We start from the raw sequence: 12,151 nt of genomic DNA, 5'->3' as shown, positions 1-12,151 counted from the left end.
AACCTTTAAATTAACTTAAAAATACCAGTGGCATCTGTTTCTGACTTACAAAGAAGTAGCTGATATGTTTTAAATATGTTTATATGCACATACACTCCACTTATCTTCATGTTGGTAGCTTAAATGTTCTTTAATTTTTTCATGCAAGATATATATGAATACACACACACACACACACACACACACACACACACAGAGTTCAACCAACCATCCCCATTCAGCCAAGCACTTAAACACCTAAGCACCTTATTAAAGTTAAATGCTCAAGTAGCCTGCTGAATCATGGACCAGGGCCTTGATGCCATACCACTCAAACCTATGACAGTTATTCCATTGGTTTGGAGTATTATAATAAACTGCCTCAAGCTTAAATATAAGAATGTGAATAGTCTTGGGGCCCCCACTTTTAGTTCTGTGGACAATACTCTGCATGTATTTAGCATCAGTAAATGAAATAAAAAAAAATGACAAAAAGAAACCTTGCATGAAATCCAGGATAGGTGACCACACTTACATATTCTGCTGTTTGGATATGTCAAGTTTTGCAAAACTAACCCATTACAGATTTTTTGTCCTTCAGTCTTTCTATTTCTCAGCTGCATTTTCATTCTAACAACAGAAATGGCAAAATTGCAGTTCTGCTGCATGCTCAGCCTCAGTTTACCAATGATTTCACTACGTTTCATTAGCACTTCAGGCAAACTTGGTTCAGAGTTTCATTTCTCACTGAAATCTTTTGGTGGCTTTACATAGGTTTGATGTGAAATCAGATAAAACATGCATGTTTCCACTAAGTTTTGATCTGAGTATGATGTGTTCAAATATGACATTTGGGGTAGGGGGAAGAGCAGGTAAAACCCCATGAATTGAAAACAAAAGAAAAGTTTGCATGAAAGCCTCAGCAAATTATTTCTGCTAAATTGCACACAACTTCAATGCTGCATAGTGGCTTCTTCTATATCTGATACAGGGGTAATGAACATTCATGGTGAGATAAAGTCTAAATCTATGAGATAAGGCATATATAAAAGTTTTGCTAACCATGGAGTGACTCATTTGCCCACCCAAAATATTAAAAAATAAAGACATATATTGAAGAAAGAAAACAAGACCGTAACTTTAAATTCTCTTTAAAAGCCTTGGCGGAAGGGAAGATTTTTTATATAGACTATAAGGAAGTGCATATTTTATTTTAAAGAAGGAGGAATAAAATAGAATCTGACTGTAACTCCACTAACTAGTGCAAAATCAAGATCTGGCTCACAAGTACTCTGGTATATGTAGTATTCAGATGGTGGAAGTAAGTGGTTTGGATTTGAGAGCTGGCTTGATGTTACGGGTGGATATAACACTGTACTGATTTAAAAGGGTAGGAGCACACATCAGCTGAACCAATACAAATGTTGTCTGCTCCTGTAGAGGTGCAAAGAGACTAAACCACTGTAACATTACAACTGAAAGATACATGTTTAAAGTTACAGTAGTTTTAACTTCACTTACACTGCTATAGCAGTGGACCGAAAAAAACAAAACACATCAGTTTGGTATGAAACATGGTAAGCAAGAATAATTAAAGGTTTGCATAACCATTTTGTGTGCTTACACCCACACTTTCAGATATAAGGCAATAAACTACGAGCAAACATTGGACTAGTAAAAGGTCTTCAAGATCTTTACCAGGGTCCTAGGTTTTCTATTCTAAGATGACGGGGAAGCAGTGCAAAAAGTCATTAACCATGCTCTGCTGGAGGGCACTGTTGATGGGTGAGCAAACGAAGCTGTCATGATTTGTGATTCTAATCAGATGGCTACAGACCACACCAAGGGAAATGCTGATCATTTCTATATGCAATGCATATATAATCTACTTGTTTACACAATGAAGAATGTCAAATTATATCAAAATTAAAATCCCACCAACTTCTCCTTGGACCATTACCTTCCTGCTTCCTTTCACTCCCTCAAAAGAATACTACTAGCCTGTTCGTGTTGATCTACTGGTTGTAATACAGCCACGAATTCCATTTTATTCAGTCTTGTAAGCAGTAGAATTGAGGCAGAAGAATAACAACTCAGTTCTGGGCATTGGGCAGGAGTGGTGGCAGCCGAGCCAAAGGCAAATAGTCATGGCTGGGCCAGCTGCAGTGAAAGCTCCTGCTCTTGCACCTCCTCTAATATGTGAGCACCCATGGCTGGTGCCTGATTGTCCACCTGTAGTTCTACTACTGGTAAAGTTTTTAAAAGGTATGAGATCTAATGGGTGCTAGGCACCTAAACACCTTTAAAAATCTGGCTCTTGAACTCATGTGCAATATTTAAGAGCTCTGCTGAATAAGGACATCTTTCAGCCTGACTGACGTTTAATCACTTTGCTAAATGGCTTCTCTAAATGAGGCATCACCTGAGGACAAAACTTCATCATTATGCTTAAGCAAGAAGTAAGTATAGAAGAAAATACAGGTTGCAGGCCTGCTATCTCATGCATGTAGGAGTACATCACCCTCAAATGAATATTCTTGTTGAAGTCCATAGAAAATGGTGGGGACAGATTTACAGAATTGGGCTCGTGAATATGAAGGACTGTGTGACACTCCAATCCCTGTAGTAGAGAGATGTTGTAGCCAGGGTGGTTCAGAAAATGTAAGATAGGCAAGGATTTTTCTGGTGACCGCTTCTATTGGACAAATTGTACAGCATGTTAGACACATTTCTGCTCACAAGGTACCATTCTTCCGAAGACACCAAACAGCTCTTTCCCACATTTACAGTGAGTTTTTTTCCTACACATATTTTAAGTTTCCCCTAATGCAGATTTACATAAAATCCATAGCCCTCTGCTGGCCCTGCAGAGAATTTTATAAGCTGAGTGGAATTTTGAAAGTTGTGGACAACTTGTCCACTATTATATTTTAACTGCCTTTTTGGACACCAAATACATAAAGTAAATGGCAGACCAAAGGAATGCTTTTCATGCTTTTCTTACTGGAGTGCACAAAGATTCCAAAGATTTTATTAATTCAGTTACATCTATACTCTCAAACCTTTAGGTAATAGAGCGTGAGCTATTTATCTTTTGGTTGCTTGTAAAGAATTCACACTAGATTCACTGCTAAATCATTTTCCCTGTACTACTAGTACAGGAAATTAACTATAAACGAGCTATGAAAGCAAATCATTCTGGTACAATTTTCCATTGATATTACTTTACAATTTTAGTACATTTAGAGGCAAAGCTACATAGATCAAAAACAAGCTTAAAGCACATTAACATACTGATCCTTAAATTACGCTCTTCCCTGTTTTAACAAACACCAGTCATAAGACATTTCTTATTTCTTTGGCCTTACATGCTTTTTAGCTGGAAACATCCATTTGATTATGGTTTTGGGATGTTGCTATAGTTAAGGCCACAAAGACAATTTCATTTTGAGAGTACTGTTTATTGGCATTTAAAGCTTTATAGAAGAAAAGACAAAATAACAAAATCCTGGTGGCCCCGCATGTTTCATATTCTTGTTCAAAAGGTAAATTGCTTTTAAAAGTTCAGTAAAATTCTGGTTGGCAATTTGTGCATCAGCCAGGGAATTTTTCAATAGATGGTGAATTTTTCATAAATTCTTCCCATGACAATAAATTACTTGGTATAAAAAAAAAATCTTGACACTGACTTGAAAATTGCCAAGGACCTAAGTCCTCATTGAGAACTGGTGTCCTTGACATGTTAAAAGAAATAAATGAAACCACATATTCTCATGTGATTTGCTGCAAAGAGTATTTTGTGCCAAAAAATAGGACACGTTTACATGTGCGCTTTACTGTGGAGCAGACTAATAAGCTGCAGAGTCAAGCATCACTGTCAACACATGTGATGCTATTAGGCCACAGAAAAATAGTTAACACTGCCATAAGACAGTACTGTTGGGGGCAGTGGGCTCATCTACATGAGATGTTTACAGCAGTGTTGCCTAATTAGCTATGCAGTAAATGTTTCAGCATCTGCACATGCAGTACTATTAGGGTGGAGTAAACTAACTCCACCATAGGTTAGTACTTGTAAATACAAGTACTATCTTGCAGTGGAGATTTTTACTCTGTAGCTATGCACATGTAAATGTTGATGGGGCTGGCTGGGGCACAAGTGTGCTTCCGTGTGGGGGCTACCTGCTGGCTAGCCCCACACTGGAGCACCCTCATGCCCCAGCCAGCCCCTCCACAGCATGTTGAGCCAGGTCAGAGCAACCCCAAGCTGGCAGCCTGACCCCCTAGGCTCCCTGCCAGCCAGGGCTCCTCCAGCTCAGCTCAATGTGCTGCAGTCCTGGGCGCAAATTTAAACGTGGCACCTGGGTGTAATAAATTCTGGATCAACATGTACTGGAATTTATTGCTGCACAGTAATAGCATATGTAGTTGAGCCCAGTACTACCTTATGGCGGAATAATTAACTTTGATTAAATGCACATGTAGACACTGACCATGGGCATATATTGCACCCGGTCTGCCCAGCCAGCAGGTGGCCAGACTCCTGCCTGCCACCTAGCCACATGGTTCTGCACTCTGAGCACTCTCATGCCCCAGCCAGCCCCTCCACTGCTCAACGCTGCCACCTGGAGCCCAGGGCAGAGCAGGGCAGGAGTGGCCTTGACAAACTGTTCCACCTTGGCTCAAACTGCTGCTGTCCCAGGTGCATGTGTAGATGCTGTACTCCACCTCAAACTGTTCCAGAGTTTATTGCTTTGAATTAATTGCAAGTATAGAGTCACCCACAGACTAGTAACTGCAGTAACTGCTGATGCCTCTCCCATGTAAGGATCTAATTAATCTTCTTTGGCCTTTACAAAGGTATTTTAATAAATTCTTAGAGGAGTGTATTGTGTATGCCAACTTATCTGATGTGGACCTTCTCCTGAGGGGTATTCAACAAACAGAGTTTGAGTGTTTCCTAATTTTTGTTTATATAAATATGTATTAAAAAAAATCAAACATGATAGTTATAGGTCCTGAATACAATAAACAGAGAACACCCAACTTATTTGTGTGTCTGCAGTCTGTGCATTGTATTCAGGTCCAACTATATATAATTTTAAATGATTTTTTTTTTTGTTTAGAATTTTCCTGTAGGAGAAACCAAACTATTTTGGCTGAACAGTTTTGACCAGATCAACTAATAAGAATTTTTTTCATGATCAGTCAACTGAGTAACCTGCCAGTGGATCAAATTTTTCTACTAGGTCTGACTACAAGGTTCTCTTGACTTCAGGAGGGGCTGCAGAAACCATATCAAAAAGGATCTGTCCCAATGGGAAGATAATTCTCCTGGTACTTAGAGCTACCAGTAAGTGACAGTTGCACACCCTGCATCTCAAGAAGACTCAGTATTTAGGTGGCAATAAATTGGGCTACTGCTCATAAAAAGAAAAGTTTGTGTTGATTACTTGCGTGACACCAAAATCCTTTGACTGCATTGCAAGCCTTGCAGCCTATGTAATTTTCTCCCTGTATACTATTAAGATGAAATATAACTTATCTCACCAAACAAACACAAGTCTACTCCCCGGTAGATATTCCCTGGTAGAATGCCAGGACCTTCAGAAGCACTTTATACATTTTGCTTTAACCACAACAAATAGTTACTCAGAGAGTTACTTTGCTAACAAAACTTCTTTTAACTGGTTTCATTCAAGCAGTCTTAAAATAAAATCTTAGCCTATTTATTTTGTCAGGTATAAAGAAAACTGAGAAACTGAATGCATTGTTCCTAAAAGAGCTTATCTGTGAGACAAAGACCTATTTTTCACAGCCAGTTCTGTTTGTACAGTTACCTCATGACATCTATTTGGATTCAGTCCGAAAGGAAAAAGGCCAAATACAGATTTAGAATTTGCCTACTACAGCATAAACATACTTACATTAGTTAGCAAATCCTTTTTGGCAGTCTTTATCTAATCCACATCAAAGTATGTGATATTCAAGAAACAATTCAAACAACATATAAACATGGTAACATTTTATGGACAGTGTTTTTTCAGTAGAATAGGAATCTTTAAAAATTAGAAGGTGCTCCAAAAGGCCCTGATCCACAAACCTCTGAAAGCTAATGTAACCCTTTCCACTGACTTCAACAGGCACTGGACCTGGGCTGTAATGCTGGTGTTCTTTAGATTCACAAACATGAACAGCGTTGATTTTTGTTAAGCCACCATAAAACGGTATGGTTTATTGTTTCACAGAATGCCAGGAAATCAGATGGAGTTTTTCACTACCTTCAGTAAACTTCAGACTAAGTTGTGCCTACATGAGCTTTGATGAGCAGACTATTAGAGGGGATGAAGAAGACCTGACTGTATCGGAGATGGTGAGAAGACTGAAAAAGTTAAGAGAAAGATTCTGGAAAGAAACTGAGGAAATAGAGGACAGGCTGTTGTCTTCAGAACTATTACTTGCCCCAAGCAAAATATGTGAAAATCAATTTAAAGTGCTAAGGTATATCAGAGAAAGCAAGTTGTAGATCAAGGAGGAGAATTTACAAAAAGAGCATAAAGCACTTGCTGCCCAAATCCAACTGAAATTCAGTGGGAGTTTCATATCTAACTCCCTTCCGCTTTTCAAAAAAATCCAAGCCTCAGTTTACAGTAGATTGCAGTAACTTCTGGGAAAGAAATGATCTATATTTCTAACAAGTGTTGAATTTGTTCCAAGGGTAGAGAGGCTCACATGTGTGTGTGTGGAGGTGGGGAGGGGAGTAGAAGGGAGGAGGGCGCTTCATAGGAGGAGGACCTGGACTAGCTATATCTACATGTTTGTCTTTTGGGTTTTAGAATTATAGCAAGCAGAAAATTATATTTTTTTAGGTCAAGAATGTACTAGAGAAATAGTATTAGCTATCATGCAGTGGTATAGTACAGAACTAATTTTTATGATGCTAGGAGTTTATAGTCACTAGTGTAATGATGGATGAGGAGGGGGGCACAAGTCCTGGGTGTTGCTTAATGGGGTGGAGAGGGTCCCCCCCCATAACCCTGAACATACTTTGAAGTGACTCTGGCTCCAGAAGCAGAGAGGACAGAGAAGCAGCAGTGGCACATGTATAGGAGAACCATCCAGAGGGTCACTACTATTGGGAGCAGGGAGGGTGGGAATATCCCATAATTATTTTGCTGACAAAAATTGATGGTTTTTGAGGCTGCTTGACAACGTGTTGGCAGCAAGAAAAAAAAAAGACAAGTGATATCCCTCCTCTCTACCTCCAGCTGCTGCTCATACACTATGCACTGCCACCACTCCTGCATAGTACTGCCCAGTTATGCCTCTTAGTTAATAAGGGCATCATTACATATCAATTTTAGGTGGCTCCTGGAGCTCTTAACCCTTGGATTGTTTATATATTAACACCTAAAACTAGTTTTAAGCAGAATTTAGGTAGCTTAAAGTTAGACCACTCCAGGGCAGGTTTATCTCTGATCTGTGTCACCCAGCTTGTGTTCCGTTAATATCTGGCTATTCCCCACAAACGAACCACTGAAGTTGCAGTCCTCCAGCATTCCTGGATGCAGTGTCCCCTCCCCCAACCCTCCTGTTTTGTGGACAAACTTTCCACTTCCTGACCTCTACTGCCCAGGGGAAGGTTCTGGTACCAAGCCAACTCTCCCTCCCACCCCGCCCAGGGATGCGACCTGCCTACCCCCAGGGGTGCAACCCTGTGCACACAGCCTGCAGAGCAAATGCCAGCTACCCAGGTTGCAGGGGAGTGGAGAGGTAGGTGGGAAATAAGGTAGGGGCCAGACTGAGGCAGAGGCAGAGGCAGTAGTTCCCCAGAAAGTATCTTCCTTCACTGCTCTCACCTTCCAGCCACCATGGGAAGCATAACCAGCACCCCCTGCACTCCAATCCCAAATCCCAAATGATTAAAACCTGAGACCTTCTTTAATTCCTCTTTATTTTTTAACTGGTTTTTACTTCTTTTTGTTATATCTTTCAGTGGCTGACTTCTTCCATTTAACCACCTTCCCCCCGCCTCCATTTCCTTTCCACTTTCCATTTAATTACCCACCCCCTTCCCATTAACTCTCCACCTCCCAGTTTCATGTTTCTGCCCCCCACCCCCCGAACCTGTCTCTTATATACCCCCAACTAGAGCAAGGATTGAAGCTTCTCCTGGCTCCCCCGCCCTGTAGTGGCAACTCATAGCTGTAGCTCCTAGTCAGGACCCTGCTCACTAGCCCTCTAGTGGCAAGTCACAGCTGTGCAGGTGGGGGGCAGTCAGAGAAGGTTTTTAGCCTTAAGGTGTGACTGCTTCAAACTTGAGCTAGCACTAACACGATCAACATTTGAGCAGCTCAAAGTGCAGTGTGTAACAAGGCCCTAAAATAGGGAAGTCAGCTGCACTAGCACATAAGAGGGAACTGCATATTAGATGATGGTATATGGTGGAAGTTATTGGATTAAAACTTCAAAAGACTGACATTAGTTTTATATAATGTCATGGGTAGGAATAAGAGTCAACAGTATTGGACAAAAAACTGTAGTAGAAATTTGGTCTTTAATTTGCTACTGACCAACTGGAAAATGGGTACAAAATAAAGATTTTACACTGATCTGCTGGACTAGTAATTTTCTTCCTTGAGCCTGTGTTTTCCTTCCCACACCCTGTTTGCTTTGTCTATTTGGACTGCAAGCTCTGTGGGTTTAGGATGGTCTCTCCCTTGCATGTCTGTACAGTGCCTAGCCCAATGGGACACTAAGCTTGGCTGGGGTCTCTGGGTCCTCCAGTAGTACAAATAATAAATAAGCAAGAGAACTATTAAGAATAGCTTGGAAAAAGGATCATTATTTAATAAGGTTCTAAATTTCAGTCATTGGAGGGATTCTGGATGCAAATACAGGAAAATTAAACTTTTAAAAGGCCCAACTTGACAAAACAAGGAATATATTAAGTGAAGTAGACTGGCAATGTTTACTAGCAAGAGGTGCTGTAGACGACATTTACTGAAGTTTAAAGAGGTGGCAAAGCTGGCTCAGGGGAAGAGTATACCATTCTATGGAATGAAACCCTACAACTTAAAGCCAGCAAGGATCAATGATAAGTACGTTAAGTTAACTCTAAGTGAAAATGGAGCTCTCGAAAGTCAGAGGGAACAGAAAGCTGCAACACTGCTTTTATAGGAAAAAAATGAAGCCCGAATAGCCCAATATATTTGGTTTAAAAAAATTCTGGAAATAGACTAGGACATGGAAAATAAAATGGAATTAATAGCATCACTAAGGGCCAGACCCAACCCTCCCTGAAAACAGTGGAAAGGTTCAGATGGACTTCAATGGGCCCCGATTAAAGTCCAGCAACAGAACAATAAAGGCATTTCTGGATGGTGAAAAAAGAAATAGAGGCTTCTTTGCATCTGTATTTGATAAGAGAAAAAAAATCTGACTACATCCATGCAGGTACTAATAAGGACAAACGGTAGAAGCCTGTGATGTGAAAAACAGGTAAACAGATGTAGGTGAATGAATTATGAAGGATTATATCTACTGACAAGGCATTACATTTATTGTAGTCTACTGCCCACTACAATATTTATTTTTAATGGTACTTCAAGATTCAAAGTTTGCATGTGTAAATTTAAGTCATACAATGCTATATTTAACTCAACACAAGTTGTGGATTAAGCGCCTTTAGGTAAAAAGTAAGTAGAATTTAAGGCATTAAACAATAAATTTCTTCTAAAAGAAAAATAGCATATTCTTGGAAAGCAGCAGTGAAGGCACCTTCAGCTCTTGCTTTATAAAGTACTTTTACTGTACATTTCTAATCGATAAAGAAAGCAAGATTCATACCTCTAAGAAAAAAATAAATCAAGCCAGGCCAGGTTTTGGGATGAGACCAGAAAGGAACTGGACAGAACATTTTGACTTGTTGGTTGGGCCACTCTCTCTCAACCAGTCATGTGAAAAATAAACAAGCTGAAGCATGAAATATATGTATGGATCTGGCCAAACATATGCTCTGCATTTAGACACTTCATAATCTTAGCAAGCCCAGGCATACCTGAACAAAAGTCTTCACATTCTACATGTGATTATGTAAATCTACCCTTCTTTGCATATAGCAGCAAATCTCTAGGAACGGTAAAGAGTATTGTACCGGTGTTATTTCATGGATTTTACTCCCTTCATACTGTGCTATTCCTTTGTTCCCTAGAATATTTTACCTTTTGGACTAGTAAATCCTTGGAATCAAAATTAATGCTATTTTTCCATACTTTTACTGTAACTTCTGCATTCTACTGACCCAGCTCCGTTAGAAGGACTGCGAAGATAGACCAGGCTCCATCAAAGTGTGCATATTCTGTACAGACAAATGAATTCTCTGGGACAGATCTTAATGCTGCTCTTTGGAAAACAAACAGTAAGTACAAAGTTCTCTTCTGTATCCCTCAAGTTACTAACAGAACATAAACATTGTTTGTAAGACATACTTTAGTCCACAGTTACAAGCTGATTTCTATTCCATCTATACCTTCTGAGACTGGTATATACTCACAACTCAACCATGGTGCTTTCCTTTGAAAAGTAGTTCCTCTTGGGTACCAGGTTTCAGATGAAGTACAAATGCTGAATATGAGTAATACAACATCAGTACACTTTGGATGCTACTGAAATGCCTAAATAGATAAGTTCTTTTCATTTTTCCATAAAGCACATTTCAAGTGTAGAGAGGTGGTAAGCTATGTTAGTCTGAAGTCAAGTGGAAGGTAGGACACGTTACACTTAAAATGGGATTAACTGGTTAAATTGCAAACTGACCACATATTAAAGCAATTAATGGTGCAATAAAAGGAAGAATATCCACAAAATACGTGTAATAACTTTGTAGCTCCTTACTATCACACCATTAATTGAATACATGATCAGGGGCCCCTGTGGCTGGGATCCCCATCAGCTGATCAGGGCTCCCAGCCAGTAAGCCATGTGCACCACAGACCCTGGAAGCTCATAACTGGTGGGACTCCCAGCCACTGGGATGCTCCAGGTATCCCAGTGGCTGGGAGGCAACAACTGGTGCAGTCTCTCAGATGTGGGGGCACCCCATGTACCCCCACTACCAGAATCCTGCAGTAGCTGCAGACTGCCAATGGTGTGGGTGCCTGGGGCACCCCCATGGCTGGAAGATTGCATGAGCTTTGATCTTTCAGCTGCAGGGGTGCCCCATGGTTAGAAGTCCTGCCAGCTGAGAAAGTTCCTAGCTGCAGGAGTTTCTACTTGCCAGTGCACGGAGAGCCTAGGATCATGATCATTCTTGGTTGTGATTGTGCACGTGTGGCAGAGTGCTATTGTGTGGATCATACATCAGATCCTATTGTACCTTTACCTGCACATCTAAGGGGCCCATAGGCTATAAGAATGAGTACTATAGACAAATAATTACTCCCTCCCAGATGTCACATTTGCCTCGGGATAAATCATTTCAGCCTGGGATAAAGTGTAATTGTTCAGATGTCTATGTCTATTGTCCTGGGATAAATCCTAAAAAAAAATAAATCTCTCATTTATCATTTCACATGATAAGAAGTACTAATAATTCATCCTGGGATATTGCAAAATGCAGCTGAATGCTATTCTGGAACAGAATCATTGAATCAACACTGGAAAGTGGCAGTGCATTCAGGCACTTACTAAACCCTGATTAGAAGAGTGATGTGCATACATCCAATCCCAGGATATTTCTGTTCCAGGACAAACACAGGCAGAACTTGTCCAGGGAGTAATGCAATGCCTGTTCCTAGTTTTACTAACTAGTTCAGAGAGACATGAGCTTTTGAAGGTAACAGTGATTTCCGGTGTAGATTTATCAAGGAAGGTGAAATGCTTTAAAGTCACTGCAAGGCAGCTGACTGTTGGGTGGGAGGAGGGTGGAGAGTGGAAGGTGTTACAACAATCATCTTCCAAAAAGAATTCCAGAAACAAAAACATTTAGACTGACAAAAGACATATTAGGTCATCTAATCTACTGATTGCCAAGTACATGATTGTTCTGTATGGTACATTCTCAAATGTTTTGTTCAGTGCAGTTTTACATGTCCAAAAAGATTGAGCTTCTGGGTTTCCTCCACTTCCTCCAGCAGGCTCATTCTAATATTTCAGAGCTTTTTCCCCCGAT

General features: G+C 40.2%; 1 protein-coding gene across 4 annotated transcripts in view; it reads right to left on the bottom strand.

The window, feature by feature from the left end:
• KCNQ1 (potassium voltage-gated channel subfamily Q member 1) overlaps positions 1-12,151 on the bottom strand; it is a 583,123-nt gene that overhangs the window by 97,872 nt on the left and 473,100 nt on the right. The window lies entirely within an intron of this gene.

The sequence above is a fragment of the Alligator mississippiensis genome, chromosome 2 (genome assembly GCF_030867095.1).
Source record: "Alligator mississippiensis isolate rAllMis1 chromosome 2, rAllMis1, whole genome shotgun sequence".
NCBI lineage: Eukaryota > Metazoa > Chordata > Crocodylia > Alligatoridae > Alligator > Alligator mississippiensis.
Note: the sequence above shows the minus strand (reverse complement) of the source record. Positions and strands in the feature narration are given on the sequence as shown.